This window comes from Poecilia reticulata, chromosome 12 (assembly GCF_904066995.2).
Source record: "Poecilia reticulata chromosome 12, P_reticulata-male-v2, whole genome shotgun sequence".
In the NCBI taxonomy this organism is placed as follows: Eukaryota; Metazoa; Chordata; class Actinopteri; order Cyprinodontiformes; family Poeciliidae; genus Poecilia; species Poecilia reticulata.
The window spans coordinates 4939245-4945308 of NC_088841.1; the positions used below are offsets into that span (position 1 = coordinate 4939245).

Sequence of the window (6064 nt, forward strand, 5' to 3'; positions counted from 1 at the left end):
TTTCATGATTAGGTTTCAAAAGCAACCCTAAACAGTTGGGTTTTTAGTCTAGATTTAAAGGAATTCAGTGTTTTACAGTTTTCTGGAAGTTTGTTCCAGATTTGAGGTGCATAGAAGCTGAATGCTGTTTCTCCTCGTTTGGTTCTGGTTCTGTGGATGCAGAGCAGAACCAGAAGACTTGAGAGATCTGGAAGGTTGCAACAAGAACAGCTGTGAGATGTGAGAATGTTCCAGAGAAAACTCTTTAGACATGAACTTATTTGAAGAAACGAGGAGCAAGACCTATGAAATTGTAGGCGTACAGATGGCACACGCTGAGTTTTCCAATATTTGGCTTTGTTGCCTCTAAAACGTATAGCTCCGGTTACAAGTGCAGTCTTCTCTACTTGCACGCGCTTCCCATGTTGCCTTCATACTTTGCCTTTTTTTCCTAACTCCCAGTATGGCTCTGTGTAAGCTTCAGGCTCTGATGTGTCACCAATGTGTGTATGTATTCTGTAAATTTCTGGTAAAGTCCTTTTGATTCACCACACACAGGTACTGAACAAATACACTGATGTTTTAAACCTGAATACATAATGAGGAACTAACAGGCAGTATTTTATGTTCTGCTAATGCCATCTTTAAAACATGACACCAAAACATCAAGAAATACATAAAAAAGCGAGGTATGTAGACTCCCTGTCATTAAAGTATGATATTTGGGAACTTTATGGTTTCCCATGCAGCTATAGTGACACAAGAGGCTCAGATTATTCAACCGAATCGGTTCGTTGACCCGGATTAACGGACTCACCAGAAAGCACTGCTGACTCAGATGATTCGGTTGACTGGCTCCCACTTGCTTTGTGTGTCGACTTTGACAATACAAGAGTCTTTCAAAGGGTGGTGCTATACAAATACCGGCCACAAACAAGCACACGTCCAATCAAGAAGAAGAGATCGGCTGTTTTCCCTCCTGGATGTTGATGTGGGATTATTCTCAAGTTCTCAGGACACACTAAGGTTCATGTGACATAAAACAATATGGCGGATGGTTAAAAGTTGCCATTTTTAGAAGGTTTGGACCAAGAGTCCTTGCTTCTGAAGATGAGCTCAAAACTAGACCTAGCCCAGCTAAGAACCTCCAAACAGATGAGTTGAGTTGGAGCGGACGATGGTTGAGAAAAAGAATTGAAAAGAGACGGGGGGGAAGATTACTCGTTGGAATATGAATGTAGTTTTTGTGTCCTTTTTTTGTCCCTGAGGGAAATAATGATCCACATCAGGATATCTCCTCACCATATACCTTCCAAATTCATGATGCAAAAATCTACAAACATGAGTGCAGATGATGAAATTCATTTCACACAAGATTTCTCGTTAACGGTTGCAAAGACTAAATACGGCATAAACGGGAATGTCACAGGTTTTTTAGAGTCTGGACAAGTTTTTGTCACCTGTTAAAGATCTGAAACACTTGGACCACATTTATGACGTTTCGTCAGTCCTCCAGGTAGATTAGAATTGTAACCTTCAGATGTGTCCCAGGTCCAACACGTGGATCTGATTGTAATGTCATTAACTATACTCTGTAGAATCTTAACTGCACGATGAAGAGCTAATTCATCCTTTTGATTCAGGTGTGTTGAACACCTAACAGTTACAGAACGCTGTGAGAAACTGAGATTCTTTTGAACAGTTTGAGATTTATGAAATCTTTATGTTCATGTAATCACAAGATATATATTTTTACTTCCTCTACTGTGTAACTGTGGGGACAAGGTATTGCTTTTACAAATGGGAATAGCTGATTAGCATCTCAAAAGCTAAAAAAAAAGAAATAATAATAGGTGACCTACAACCTACAATCAGAGCGGAGTTAAAAGGACCAAAACGCAGGACAAAGTTGAAAACATCTCTTTCATCAATCACACTGGGTAAGGATCATACCACACACCCCAACGTCTCTCTGCCTGGCTTTCTAACTCTATGGCCAGACAGATTTAAAGTGAAGCAGCAAAAGCAAATGAGGTCGCTAGCCAATGCTAGCCAACAACTGATAGTGTCGTGTTATCATTAAATATCATATCTACTGCCAGGACAATGAGCTTTTGGCATGTGATGACAGTCATTAGATTGCCGTACAGCAACAGTCTTCAGTCAGAGGCCTCTTCAGATTACTTGCCATGCAAGACTGACTGCTACTGGAGATCCTTCCTGCCCACAGCATCAGCATCCACAACAATCGTTTGAAGATATGAGTTACAACAGCATTTAATTAATAAAGCGTTTTCAAATTTGAATAAAAAACTGAATCTTTTCAATGTTTCTGGCTTCAAGTAAGAAATACATAAAAACCAAAACATGTAGTCTAATCAAAACTAAATTGAATTATTCTTTGGGTTGTTTTTTTTATGATACTACTATTATACCCCTATTAAATAAACACACACACACACAGCATAACCTGGAAACCAACCAATACAGTTACAATGAGTTGAAAACTACGAAAGTGTATCAGGGCCATAGTAGAAAGAAAAAAGGAGGGGTAACTTTCTGCCACACAACTCAAAAACCTAGGAAAAACAAGGACATTTCAGAGTTTCAAAAGTCAAAAATGAGCAAGAAAACACCTAAAAAATTTTTAGATTAATCTCAGAAATCTTCTAGGAAAAAAGTGTTTGACTTTTAAAACTCACAAATTTCCATTTTTTTTTCTGACGATCTTAAAATTGTTGCAAGTTTTTGACTTTTCAAGCGTAGAAACTTCCACGTTTTTTTCTAGGAAATTTCTTAACATACTCTATTTTTTTGGCAGAAATATACTTCCTTTTTTTCCCCCAATCTTCAATGGCCCCCAACTCGCCGTCGCAGCAAACAAATGAAGACGGAAACGGCGTAAGCTCCTCACATGCTGTCCTGTGACAGACCGCGAACCACCGTGTGTTCATTAGCACCTATTGATCCTCGTGTTTACCAAACACTCTTAATGATAGCCGTGAAAACTGGAACAGCAAACAGACAGATTGACGTGGACTGATCCGCGCGCGGGACGGAGCCGAAGGAAGGAAGGAGGAGAGGCGATGGTGTGATAATGGAGGCGGTGGAGAGGAGACACTCGGAGAGGGCGCGTGAGAGGATATAGAGATGATGGTCAGGGCTCGCGAGTATTGGGCGGAGAGGTAAGGCGAAGTAGGTGAATGGAGGAGAAGGAGGAAAGAGTGTGAAGTCGGGGAGAAGGAGAGTAGAGGGGGGCAGCCATATTAAAAATGCAGCAGTGGGGAGCAGGCCGGGGATTCACAGTAATTAGATGACAAAACGGCAGCGGGCTGGAGATGAGAGAGAGGGGTCACACACAATGCCACTGCCGCCGGGTAATTTGTAAGTGTCAATCACTAGCCTGCCAGGGGAAAAGCGAAAGAGAGAGGGTGAGGAGAAGCAGGGGGGAGTGAAGGAGGGATGCGGGCAGAGGTAGAGGGAGTGAGACTTAGTATGAGGGTGCAGGCAAGGCCGAGAGAGACAGGTGGAGAGGAGCTGATTTTTTTTAATACAAGAAATAAAAAGCAATTCTGAAGGAGTCAGGAGAAAGAAAGTGAAAATTTAAAGACAGACTGAAAGTGTGAGAGCAGGTATGGAGATGAAAATCCAGGTTTTACGATTTGGGGTGGAATATATATATATATATATTAAATGTTCCTGGTATATTTTCTGGCTAGTCAGTGCCTTGAGTGTGACATTTCTCACGTTCTCTTTTTTTTTTTCTTCCCCCAAATCAAAACATGTCCAGGTGTTGCATCACATGAACCTGTCACGCATGATCAGCGACGTTGTAAAGGGACTGCATCTGCAAGATGGTCACATTTTCCATCAAGAAGAGGAAAAAGGATTGCAAGGTGTTAGTACTTATTTCAATAAGAACACGCTGACAATAAAAACACGAACGCTAAAGCGAAAACAGCAGCTAGTTCTGCTTTTTGGATATTTGTGTTGACATCAGAAGAGATACGGGAATCAATACGTTTTATAGAGTGGATGCATGCTTTGACTCATTTTTAAGAATTTTTGAGCTAGAACAGCATCCGGCCTTACATATTTAAATCAACTTTGACAAATAAATTATGGATAGTCCAACATTTTGATGAAATCCATGCCGTGTTTTTCAAACAATTACTTATTCACCCGATTAATGCATCAAAACACAAGCCCCTAACCTCTTGTTGTTTCAACAATAAACATATTAAACTACATCATTGTGCTGCCTACTGTCACCTAATGCACTTTTAACTTTGTTTAACCAGATGATTCACAGATCAAAGCTGATCTAGTGAAATTGTCCGAGTGTGATCACTGATCAATTGGTGTATTATTCAAGTTATTAAAAATTATTAAAAGGGAAAAGCAATGGGCAGAACTCACTGGTTTGGTGCCTTATAAGTAATGTTACGTCATCAGGAATGTCCATGTGTAATATCTGAAACTAAAGCTTTAAGATATCTCTACACTGGATGAAATATCATAAAATGTGAATTAAAACGTTGTGCCTCTTTCAGTGACGTTAAAAATGTTAAACATTTATCATCTTTCACTAAGTGAGCCTGGACAGGCATAATATTGCCAAGATAAAATAACCAATTACGTTTGGTAAGCATACTGTAGAATGGTGGTATTGATGCATTATGTAATTTTTTTAGCCAAAATACATGGAAACATCTTTTTGTTTAATTTAAAGGGACGGTATCTTGTAAAATGTACTTTTTTGTGAGCTTTACATCATGTTATAATGTTTCCTCATCAAAAACATTCCTGAAGTGTTGCCTTGATTTTCTTCATGCATGTTTGAGAAATCCTTTAATCTCCCGTGGCAACGTTCTGGCTATGCAAAATGACTGGGTGGACCTAGCCCCGCCTTCGAGACCACTCAGCTCCTTCAGACTAGCCAGCAGCCATTAGCAAACTCCTGGTGGTACTGCACATCTACTGAGCTCCTGAAACAAACTGGGTCTCAGTGAAATGCTGGTAGAAACATTGTTAAAGGGTTAATAGAGGAGCCAAGTTGTGATGCCTTCCTGAAGGCGGAGTTTCAGAAAGAGCAGGAGTTTCTTAAAGAGACAGAGGCCCAATTTCAAGGTGTTAAATATTGAAGTAAAATTTCTTTTAAGTCATATTTGATGAGAATAGCATTTTTATAACATAAACACATGAAGATAAAATGGTTACTTGACTATGCTAGTCCTTCATTGTGATTCTTAAATAATAAAAAATACTCAAATGATATGCATTGTTTAGTTGTATATTGTTTTCAGGATTCAAAATCACTTCCAGTGATTTTCATTTAGGCCGGTTGATTCTGATGAAATATGACAGATGATGACCTCAAATGATCATCATACCAAAGTAAATATGGCTTAATGAATCACAGATATTACTTACTTGAGTTATATATAAAATGAAATGATCCAAAAAATCACGTTATGAAATGCATTCAAGGTACATTGTAACTGATGCATAGAAAGTCCTGCATTTATTTGTTGAAATATTCAAGCCAGTGTATGGAGGTTTGACATATCAAGCCACCTGTACCCCTTCAGACTAATGAAATAATCTCTATTATTTATTACTTGAAGTCATCGATGATTCATTTTGGTGCACCTGGATAACCAGGACGCACCGACCTTCCACGGTGAACTCTCCACCGGGGATGCATTCACCGAAACGAAGGCGAACAGGAAACGGGATTAACCTCTACGGCTTCGGCCATGTATGTAAATATTCATCATGTTATAGGCTAATTGTGTGGCTTTTTTGTTGCATGCTATGATGGACGGTTGAAAGTCTGTTTGTGTCTGTGCGTGCGTGTGTGTGGGGTGTGTGTGTGTGGTGTGTGTGTGTGTGTGTGAGCGACAGGGCTTTCTTTCTTTTCATGGTGGGTACAATGGGGGGCAGTTGTTGGCACGCAGCCAGAGAGTGAGGATCCAACACAATGAGCAAGCGGCGCTGCAGACGGCCGAGGGTTGCGCGGCTAACCTGTGTTTTCTGTTCACGCAGACGCAGCGGCATACATTCGTACATGCATGCACGTGGA

The 6064-nt window shown here is 40.1% G+C and overlaps 1 long non-coding RNA gene across 1 annotated transcript in view; it reads left to right on the forward strand.

The window, feature by feature from the left end:
- The window catches only part of LOC103473281 (uncharacterized), a 28944-nt gene extending 23106 nt beyond the window's left edge, over positions 1–5838 (forward strand). Inside the window, exon 5 of the long non-coding RNA XR_534993.3 lies at positions 3770–5838. This is a non-coding gene — a long non-coding RNA (uncharacterized LOC103473281). The remainder of the gene's footprint in view (positions 1–3769) is intronic.
- The last annotated feature ends 226 nt before the right edge of the window (positions 5839–6064 follow it).